Source organism: Hylobates moloch, unplaced genomic scaffold (assembly GCF_009828535.3).
Source record: "Hylobates moloch isolate HMO894 unplaced genomic scaffold, HMol_V3 SCAFFOLD_13, whole genome shotgun sequence".
In the NCBI taxonomy this organism is placed as follows: Eukaryota; Metazoa; Chordata; class Mammalia; order Primates; family Hylobatidae; genus Hylobates; species Hylobates moloch.
The window spans coordinates 96964742-96976247 of record NW_026652288.1 but is presented as its reverse complement, the minus strand read 5'-3'; positions in this window follow the sequence as shown (position 1 = coordinate 96976247).

The window sequence follows — 11506 nt, the reverse complement described above, 5'->3', positions numbered from 1 at the left end:
GACACGAGTTGTTCCAGTATAATAAAATATAAAACAAGAATAGTTATACCAGATATAGATCTTAGATATGATTATATATGAATATCATTAATCATTAGTTTCTAGCAATTACTCTTTATTCCAATATTATAATAATCCCCACTCTATAATCATAACCTAGGAAAAACCAGGCCATACAGAGATAGGAGCTGAGGGGACATAGTGAGGTGTGACCAGAAGACAAGAGTGTGAGCCTTCTGTTATGCCCAGACAGGGCCACCAGAAGGGCTCCTTGGTCTAGCGGTAATGCCAGTGTCTGGGAAGACGCCCGTTGCCAGACGGACCATGGTCTAGCGATAGCCTCAGTGTCACGGAAAAACACCGGCTACTTAGCAGACCGGGAAAGGACGTCTCCTTTTCCCCAGGGGAGTTTAGAGAAGACTCTGCTCCTCCACCTCTTGTGGAGGGCCTGACATCAGTCAGGCTTGCCCGCAGTTATCCGGAGGCCTAACCGTCTCCCTGTGACGCTGTGCTTTAGTGGTCACACTCCTAGTCCACCTTCATGTTCCATCCTGTACACCTGGCTCTGCCTTCTAGATAGCAGTAGTAAATTAGTGAAACTACTAAAAGTCTTTGATATGCAGAAATAATGGCGTAAGCTGTCTGTCTCTCTGTCCCCTCTCCCTCTCTGCCTCGGCTGCCAGGCAGGGAAGGACCCCCTGTCCAGTGGACACGTGACCCACGTGACCTTACGTATCATTGGAGATGACTCACACTCTTTATCCTGCCCCTTTTGCTTTGTATCCAATAAATAACAGCACAGGCAGACATTCGGGGCCACTACCGGTCTCCGTGCATTGGTGGTAGTGGTCCCCCGGGCCCAGCTGTCTTTTCTTTTATCTCTTTGTCTTGTGTCTTTATCTCTACACTCTCTCATCTCCACACACAGGGAGAGACCCACCAACCCTGTGGGGCTGGTCCCTACAGGGAACACTGGGTAAAAATGATGAGTTGAAATGTACACATTCTTTTGCTCCATTCCTGAACCCCACTAAAACAATAGTAAAAATACATATTTTTAAAAGATAAAATTCATAACAGTAGAGAAACTGAGAAGAGACAAATTTACAAGAAACAAAATTTTGAAAGGTAAAATGCAAATGAATGAATGCTAACTAATTTAGCTGTACAGGAAAAGTTGAATCTTAAACCAGCACTGGTAAATGTCAAAAAAAAAAAAAACCTATTTACATGAGAGCCCCTCAACATCTTACTAATTTGTACTAAGTACCTTAGGAATTGTGAGTGAACAGGCTAGCTTAAAAAGTCTGCTTTTGACAATTATATCCTCTATACCTTGCAGCCAGGTGAACACCCACCTGGTAGAAGACTAGAAATGTGGTCTCTGAACAGGATAAAATCGATGTTCCCTAAACTAGAGGGCACCAGGCACAGTTGAGAGTAGGCTACCATCCTGAAAATAAGGACAATAAGAAAATATAAGTGCTCCAAACATTGAGGTCTCAGCTGACACTGCCAACAGTTACAAAAATGCCAACACAAGACCAGAGGATCCTTCCCCAGAAGTACACTCAGCCTAAGGGGAAAGATTTACAGATACTGAAAAAAAATGGCCCAAATTCACCATTAGAACCCACAGTCAACATGTCCCATCCCATGAACCCAGAGCTTCCAGTAAACATTTCTTGTGACCCAGTCCAGTTAGTTTTTGTGGTTCCCCAAAGATCACTATTTGTAACTTGAAATACAGAGACCAAAACAAACACAAGGCACATTAGAGAAAAAAGAAAACATACCAGGAGGAGACAACTGAAAAATAATATATCTTTGGAGAGTTAAGAGATGATATTGCATCCATGCAAAAAGAAGAAGATGCACTTAAAAAGCATACTCAGAAACAAATAAAAGAACACTTAGAAATTCAAAATATAACAGCAGATAAATGAAAATTCAATAGAAGAAACAGAAGTTAAGGTTGAAGACATATATGATAAAATAGAAAAAAATGGCAAACAGAAAGATGGAAGAAACAACAGACCTCAAAGTCTAAGGTCTAAATGACAGGGCTTCCAAAAGAAGGGAAGAGAAGAAATGGAAGGGAGAAAATCACCAACCAAATAAGTCAGGAAAAGGTGCTCTAAATAAATGACACTAATTTCCAGATTGAGAGGGCCTGCCACAATGGATAAAATCGCTATAATGGGGGAAAGAGAGGGGAAGAGGGAGAGGGTGAGGCAGGGCCTTGATAGAGAGAGAACGAGAAAGAGGAAAAAGGTGGAGAAGTGGGGAGAGGGGAGAGGAAAGAAGGGGAGGAAAGAGAGGGAAAAATCCCAATAACATACAAAGACTCGTGAATTTGAATGGTTTCAGACTTCTCTCAACAGACATGTTAGAAGCTAGAAGATTATGGAAGGGAGCCTTCAACATTCTGAATGAAATGATTCCTAATCTGGAATGTCATAACCAACGAAATCATCAGTCAGGTGTGAGAATTAAATAAAGACAACTTCAGAGATGAATGTTCTCAAAATTTTACCTGGCTTAATTCTTTTCCAGAGAGTTTTGCTCTGCCAAAGGATGTACTTCCTTTAAAGAAGGGAGAAAACCAATAAAGAGGAGAATACGCATACAGAAAACTGGGAATTGAAGAGAAGTGAAGGGAATCCTAATGATGACTTGAAACAGGAATTAAAAGAAAATAAAGAATGTGTAAGCAAAAACTCAGTGGTATGTAGGAAAACCCAATTCTCCCTTAAGAAGAGAAAGAGCTGGAGTCCTTTAAAATTAACTGCCTGTTTTTCTGTGGCTAGTGAGCCTTATCTCTCCCTTTCCCAGGCATTCTGAAGACTGTTTCTCTAGCTGTGCAGCTGCAAGGTCGCTGGATAGATAATCTCAAGTCATAAAACATGTTGTTCCTTAAAAAGTAAGAAATGATGTAATGCGTGTCTCAATTAAATAACTATCTTTGTTTCTTGCTTCTGTAATATGCTTCCCCCTGCACAGATCTCCTCCCGCCCCACAAAATGTTTAAAAGGTAGCTTGACTCTTGGTTTGGGGCTCAGTGGTTTGGATGTTAATCCGAATGGGTCAGTGCTGCTAAATAATTAAATAATTCCTCCTCAGCCCTTCGGTCTCTCTGATTCCTTAATTATCCCACCACAGACTGACCAGGCAGATCCAATGATGCAGCTATGCACCCAGCAAAAAGGTTAAAATCGGCACTCTGGAATCCAACAGAAGGCCCCAAAAAAATTCTTCAGAAAGTTATCATTGATAGAATAACTGATACTTTTGAACATTTTGAGAGAAAACCTGAATAGGTGGCATAACTTCGGATGAATTAGGTTACCTACATTGAAAAAATAAGCAAATTTAAAAATACAAGATGATAATTAGCTCTAAAAAATAATAATGTTATTCAGAAAAAAGGAATCAGTTGAAAGTACATGTTTCACAAATAGTGTTTGTGCAGTCAAAATCATAAAGAGGATTTAAACCCCTAGCTAACCCTAACCCAATTTTTTACAAAAGAGGAAGTATAAATATATAAACTTAGAAATGACAAGATAATCAACAAGCCAGAAAAAAATAAAACCTGATGAAACTGACTTATGAACTCTATGCAGACACATTTAAATCTAGCCCAGGTTAGGTCTTAATTGTCATGAGAAGATTTGGATAGTATGAAAGGATATGTATATGTGATAATGGAAGAGGAAGAAAACTGAAAAAAACATAAGTATCTCTATACGGAATCAAATACCAAAAAGTAGTAGCTAACATAGGTGAATGTGGTGTGTTGGAGAGGTGGACATGAAGGAAAGGGGGAGAAGGGCACTACTGCTTTCTGAAACAAATCTTGTGGACTCGTCAACCATCAATGTAAATGTATAATTCTTATTAAAACAAGTACACAAACAAAAACTGAAAAATTGAAGTAAATCTCAATTGGGGCATGAGCTCCCTGCTTGTGAACTTCACTTCTGATTCTGAAGGGTTTCTAAGCAAGCGTGACACACAGTGTTATTTTCCCCACCAATCTTTTTTTTTTTTTTTTGATGGAGTCTCACTCTGTTGCCCAGGCTGGAGTGCAGTGGCACGATCTCGGCTCACTGCAAGCTTTACCTCCCAGGCTCACTCCATTCTCCTGCCTCAGCCTCCCAAGTAGCTGGGATTACAGGTGCCCACCACTACGCCCAGCTAATTTTTTGTATTTTCAGTAGAGATGGGGTTTCAACGTGTTAGCCAGGATGGTCTCGATCTCCTGACCTCATGATCTGCCCACCTCAGCCTCCCAAAGTGCTGGGATTACAGGCATGAGCCACTGCACCCAGCCCCCACCAATCATCTTTTAAGCAAAAGAATGTGAGGGAGGATGTGTTTGTGAATGTGGTACACCTACGTAACCGTATGACAGTGACTGGTGTTTGAAAACAACCAGTTTTTATATGTGCAAATGCCACACAATGTTTTCTAAGCAGTTATCCCTTATTGCCTACACTCAGATTCCTAGGCAGCTGCCCTGCAGGTGGAGGGGGGAAAGGAAAAGACTCTAACAGAAGGGAGTGGCCACAAGAAGCATCTAGACAACCCACTAGATAGCAGTTAACAAGGTAGTAACTGCCAGTGGTCAAAATAATACAAACAACAGCAATGACAACTATTCATGGCAGTGTAGACATCTAGTTTACAAAAGACTCATATCCTTAAAAAAAAAAAATGTCCTAATTGAGGTGAGCATCGTTGTGTCTGTAAGACAGCTAAAGCGTGGGTAATCTGGGTCAGCAATTCCGTGCGGGCTCCCAGCCAACGGCCAGGATCATCTGCCAGCTGTGTGAGTGAACCGTCTTGGATGTCCACCCCATTTGGCTAGGTGATATCAAACCCAGCTTCTCTCTGACTATAACTCCAAAGAACTTCAAGCGAGAATCTCCAGGCTGAGCCTATCAGTGCAGAGAAGTAATAAGAAATTTCTGTTTTAAGCAACTAAATTTCGGAATGGTTTCATGCAGCAATAAATACACAGAATAAGGATGATCTACACTAGTCCCCTCATTTTACCAACAGGACACTCAAATCCAGAATAGCGGGTGTCCTTCCAAGGGTCTCAGAGTAGCAGGGTGGAGGTTGAGTCTGGAACAGATTCAGACCTCCATGGCTTTAGGCCATGGGTTCATTGTCCAAGGCCATTTAATCTACACTAAATACTGCCAGTATTTTTTCATCTTTCCCTTCCTTCTCCTTCTCCTCCTCCTCTCTCTCCTCTTCCTCCTTCTTCCTCTTATAACTCTTTATTTTGATATGTCAAAATTAAGAAAAGTTTCAGCAATAATGCAAGAAACTCCCATACACTCTTTACCCAGATTCACCAATTGTTGGCATTTAGTCTCCTTTGCCAATGTTCTTTTAAAGAGAACATTTTTCCATAGGAAGGCTGCCCACAAAATGAATTCCCACTGAGTGGTTAGTCACCAATCAGATCATCCCAGCAGGAATGAGAGCAAGAATGGGCACCCAGGAATCCGAGGCACGTAGGAGGGAAAGCTATGGAGAAAAGAGGAATGTTAATCAGGAAGAAAGGGCATAAAAGGGAGACCAGAATCACTATAGACAAATTTGTCTGCAAGATGTAGTCCCCAGGAGTTTCCTGAACTAGCCTGCCTTCCTGAATACACCACGAACTTGAAGTCTGCAGGCACACTCTTGAATCTTACCACTAGCTGCATGGCCTCGGGCGAGTTTCCTTCCTATCTGGGAGCCTCGGTTTTACCTGTCTTTATAGGTCATATTAAATAAGTCGACGTTATGTAGAAAGACTTTATGAATAGTGCTGAGTAAAGGAATTTTAGTCATTTGCATCTGATAGAATCACTTCACTTGGGGAGGCATTTGTTTGTTTGGTTGGTTGGTTGGTTGGTTTTTTGAGACAAGGCCATACTCTGTCACCCAGGCTGGAGTGCAGTGGCATGATCTCAGCTCACTACAGACTCAACTTCCTAGGCTCAAGCAATCCTCCCACCTCAGCCTCCCAAGTAGCTAGGACTACAGGCGCACCAGCACACCCGGCTAATTTTTGTACCTTTTGTAGAGATGGAGTTTTGCCATGTTGTCCGGGTTCACCTGGGGAGCTTGTAAAAACTTTTGGTTCTATATCCCCATCTTTGGAAATTCTTAGCATGGGGTGGAGTCCAGGTACTACTGTTTGTTTTTTTAAGCTCCTGAATAGTTTTTAATGTTCTGCCAAGTTCGAGAAATGGCTGAGATAGTCAATACGACTATCATGCAGTATCTGCCTGGACTCCCAGAACTCTTGCAGACTGGGCTAGATGTCCTCTGCCCTTTGCCCACTTCTGTTGCCACCCTCATCACAAAAGTGAAACATGATGGTTAGGTGGGCTTCCTATTTCATTTCTGCATCCGCTGATAATTTGCATCAGAAAGATTGCTTCCTGGAAGTGCCTTGCAAGTTGTCAGTCTCTCTGTAACTAGTCAGAGTTTAATCCTTGCACAGAGGTTTTTTGTTTCCACCAGAGTTTAACAGCTGTCACTCTTCCCCTCCAGCAGTTTAGAAACCTAATTGCTACTGTACAGATCTATGTAATTTGGGATTGACAGGAACTGACTCACGTGCAAATACCTCTGTAAAGAAGTGTGGGAGGGATTTTATATTCCCTGGTGGTCTTAAGAAGGCAGAATAATAATTTCTCAGATGAATATCACTTTTTTTAGTTACAAAATATCCTTTCTGATGCATTTATTTCCCTCTTTTTTTTTTTACTACAAATATCTTTGAGATGAACTACTCATACATTTTGAAGTTGAAATCCTTCCCTCCCTCCTTCCCTCCCTCCCTCTCACCCTCCCTCCCTCCCTCCCTCCCTCCCTTCCTTCCTTCCTTCCTAGCCTTTCTTGAGCCCATGCTTTGTTAGGCACTGAGGATGCAAAGATGAATAAGAATGTGTTCTACCTTCCATGAGACTCTTAGTCTAAGGATAGAGAGAGACAAACACAACACAATTTGAAAGATGTTATAATAGAGGTACACAGACTTCTGTAGGACCATCCTTTGATTAGGATATTTACAGGAGAGAGGAGATATTTTATTTGAATTTGGAAGGGTGAACTTAAGACTTCTTCAGGCAGACATCTGAGGAACAATATTCTGAGCAAAGGAACAGTATGTGCAAAACTCCTGGGCATTAACTAACAGAGTGTGTTAGGACAATTGTCATGGTAGTCCAGAGAATAGAACGGTTTTCTTGAGAGAAGAGATATGATGAATGAGGCTTATTGCCTAGCACTTGCTACTGAAGGAAATTCTTTTTTTTTTTTTTTTTTGAGACGGAGTCTCGCTCTGTCGCCCAGGCTGGAGTGCAGTGGCGCAATCTCGGCTCACTGCAAGCTCCGCCTCCCGGGTTCACGCCATTCTCCTGCCTCAGCCTCTCCGAGTAGCTGGGACTACAGGCGCCCGCCACCACGCCCGGCTAATTTTTTGTATTTTTAGTAGAGACGGGGTTTCACCGTGGTCTTGATCTCCTGACCTCGTGATCCGCCCGCCTCGGCCTCCCAAAGTGCTGGGATTACAAGCGTGAGCCACTGCGCCCGGCCTACTGAAGGAAATTCTTAAGGGAAACATCCATCTTAATCCACTTTAGCTCAAGGTCTGGTTGGTCCCCCATTTCTCAGGTCCCCAAACTATTTTCTTGGCATCCATAGAGGCTCTCTGATTTGGATTTCTCCAACTCACCTGATACTGCTCACCCCTGTACTCACTGTGGTCCAAGCACACAGGCCTCCTTTCTCTTCCTGACTGTCCACTCATTCCTGCATCTGGGCCTTGGCTGTTGATAATCCTTTTGTCTGGAATTTGGTTCTTCACATGATTGCCTCCTTCTTGTCATTCAGGTCTCAACTCAAATATCACCATCTCCAAGAAGCCTTCCCAGAAGACTCCATCTACAGTTACCCCTCCCCCATCCACTCACTTTCTGTGAACCCACCTATAAAACTTTCTAAAGAGGTCATCATTATATAAGCTAATTTTGTTTACTTGTTCATATGTTATTGTCCATCTCCTTCTTAGAGAATATACACTCCATGACAGGATACTCTTTGTCTTATTTTCCTGCTGAATCCCCAGCCCTTAGCCAGTCCATGACACTTGGTAAGTGTTCAACAAATTTGCTGAATAAAAGAGCTGACCCATATTTTTTATTGAAGCTATCTCTTGCCAGGGGCCAGAATACCCATGTCTTCCACCGCCATTTTCTAGTATCAAGGTGTCTCAGAAGTAAGATCAGAATTGTTATTGATGAGCATGGAAAGAAAACATAAAGAAATTGAGAGCCCTAAGAATTATGCTCTGGCTCGATGAGGCCTGAGGAAACGTCCCTACCTTACCACAGGAACAACCCAGAGTACAGGTGTCTCCCATCCTCCACCTCTCTTCCTCCAGGCAGTGCTGGGGGCTCATCTGCCTCTGTGTCCTCATTTTCTAGTTTACTGCATCACTTGTGGTAGATTTTCTCCTTCACTCTGTCAGTTCTACAGTTGCATTGCTATGACTATGACTCTGAAAGGCGCCACCTCTTCATACTCTCAGGATTCAGGCCATGTGTACAACGTGACCCAAGTGAAGGGAGAGGGAGCACATTCCATGCCATGTGGGGATGAGGGTGACACAGAGTCACAGGCGGCTGGAGTGAGGAGGGGAAGCCAAGCACGTGTATCACCCTGAGTGACTTGACTGCCTCATTAGTTGTTCATTTCTAACAAATTTTGAGGGTTTTAAGACTGTCCTTTTTTTATATACTTACAATTTAAGTAAATCCTACGAGTGAAAGCATTTTCCAAATTCATTTTCTTTGGTTGAAATGGAAATCAATTCAAAAAGCATATTTTAAAAAGAAAAAAGCAAAATAATCTAAGGAATGTGTTTATTTTATCTTGCATCCAAGGAAGGAAGAAGACCTTGCATCAGCTAAAGACAGAGTCTTCCCTTTCTGGGCCTTGGGTACTCAGGAGTGAATCCTGTAGCTAAAGGCAAATTTTCATTTCAGCCTCCTAGACGGCCTTAATTACCTGGTGAAAATCATGGAAGCTGATGCCAAGGGGTATTTGAACTTGTCAGTTTCTTTTACTGCTTTGGGGATATAGATATTTTCCACTCTAATGTGGCAAAATATTCAATCAGCTTAAATTATGCATGCATTCCAGATCAAGCCAGCTAGATGTCAGGAGCAATTCAATATTTTTTTTGAATTTGGAAGCCTGAAAACCAGCAAGATAAAAGTTTAGGAGAGCTAGATACAAATTAACCCTGCAAAATGAAGAAAAACAAGTATAGAAGTGAAAAAACTTTTACTCCCTGGCTGTGCCAATTAGTCACCGGGTACTAATGACAGTGGTAATACCACCACAGTGACAGTGGTATTAGTACTAATGAGAGTGGTATAGTGGGATCACTAGTAGGTATTAGTACTAATGACAATGGCACAGTGGGATCATTCTGGCAATATTGAACAGCCAGTTTTAATTTCCAGTGCCTGCCTCAAATTTCTGAGTCTTCTTCATTTTTAAAAATAGATGTCAGGTACATGTTACATTGTCACTTGCTTTGTGATTGTGACAATGATGTAACTTCTCTGTGTCAATGCATTCATTTTTCAGTGGAGGACACTTTATCAGGGTCAATTTAGCTATATAGAGGTGGGCACTGGTGTTTCTGGTTACCTTAAGTGGCATAATTTATTAATTCTGGGAATTCAGGAAACATTTATAAAACATCTACTGTGTGACAAGAAACTGAACTAGTGTGGACATAGATGAGACATTGGCCCTGCATGCAAGCCATCTCTAAACTCTTGATATATAGCCCAGTAATGCTGGTGCAAAGTAGAGTGGGGTAAGTCTTAGGGAGGCAATGCAAACTAGGGGCTTGTGGTTGGGGCATGAGGAAAGGAGATTCATTATGATTCAAGGATCCAAAAACAGTCTGGATTTTAGCTGAGATTGTTAAGAATATGTTAAATTTCAACAACATATAATGGCAGGGGAGAGTGTTCCAGAGAGAAGAAACTGCTTCAGCAAAGACATGGGACTGTACAAAAACCAAGTGTCTTGTGATAACAGTGAATGTGGTTGGAGACCAGGATGTTAATGACACCAGGAGAGGCATTGAACGAGGGAGAGATGAGCAGAACATAGTGAACCACTAAAGGGTTATAAAAAGCATTGCATGGTAGACTGAAGCATTCGGTCAATGTTTAGTAGGTACGAGAGAGTCTCCTAAGGCTCCTGTTTTAGACTATATGCTTGCGTCCTATGATGTTTAGTACTGAGTGTCCACTCAATTGGATTGAAGAATACAAAGTATTGATCCTGGGTGTGTCTGTGAGGCTGCTGCCAAAAAAGATGAACATTTGAGTCAATGGGCTGGTGAAGGCAGATCCACCCTTAATCTGGTGGGCATAATCTAATCAGCTGCCAGCGAATATAGAGCAGGCAGAAAAATGTAGAAAAGAGAGACTGTCTTAGCCTCCCAGCCTACATCTTTCTCCCGTGCTGGATGCTTCTTGCTCTCAAACATTGGACTCCAAGTTCTTTAGTTTTGGGACTCGGACTGGCTCTCCTTATTCCTCAGCTTGCAGACAGCCTATCATGGGACCTTGTGATCATGTAAGTTAATACTTAATAAACTCCCCTATTTATAGTTCCTCTCTCTATATATATACAGTTAGTTCTGTTCCTCTTTTAATTGGAGCATTTAGCCCATTTACATTTAAGGTTAATATTGTTATGTGTGAATTTGATCCTGTCATTATGATGTTAGCTGTTTATTTTGCTCATTAGTTGATGCAGTTTCTTCCTATCATCGATGGTCTTTACAATTTGGCATGTTTTTGCAGTGGCTGGTACCAGTTTTTGTTTTCCATGTTTAGTGCTTCCTTCAGGAGCTCTTGTAAGGCAGGCCTGGTGGTGACAAAATCTCTCAGCATTTGTTTGTCTGTAAAGGATTTTATTTCTCCTACGCTTATGAAGCTTAGTTTGTCTGGATATGAAATTCTGGGTTGAAAATTCTTTTCTTTAAGAGTGTTGAATATTGCCCCCCGCCCCCCCTTCTGTCTTGTAGAGTTTCTGCCAAGAGATCCACTGTTAGTCTGATGGCTTCCCTTTGTGGGTAACCCGACCTTTCTCTCTGGCTGCCCTTAGCATTTTTTCCTTCATTTCAACTTTGGTGAATCTGACAATTATGTGTCTTGGAGTTGCTCTTCTCAAGGAGTATCTTCGTGGTGTTCTCTGTATTTCCTGAATTTGAATGTTGGCCTGCCTTGCTAGGTTGGGGAAGTTCTCCTGGATAATATCCTGAAGAGTGTTTTCCAACTTGGTTCCATTCTCCCCGTCACTTTCAGGTACACCAATCAGACGTAGATTTGGTCTTTTCACATAGTCCCGTATTTCTTGGAGGCTTTGCTGCTGCCTTGTGGTTCAATCTCAGACTGCTGTG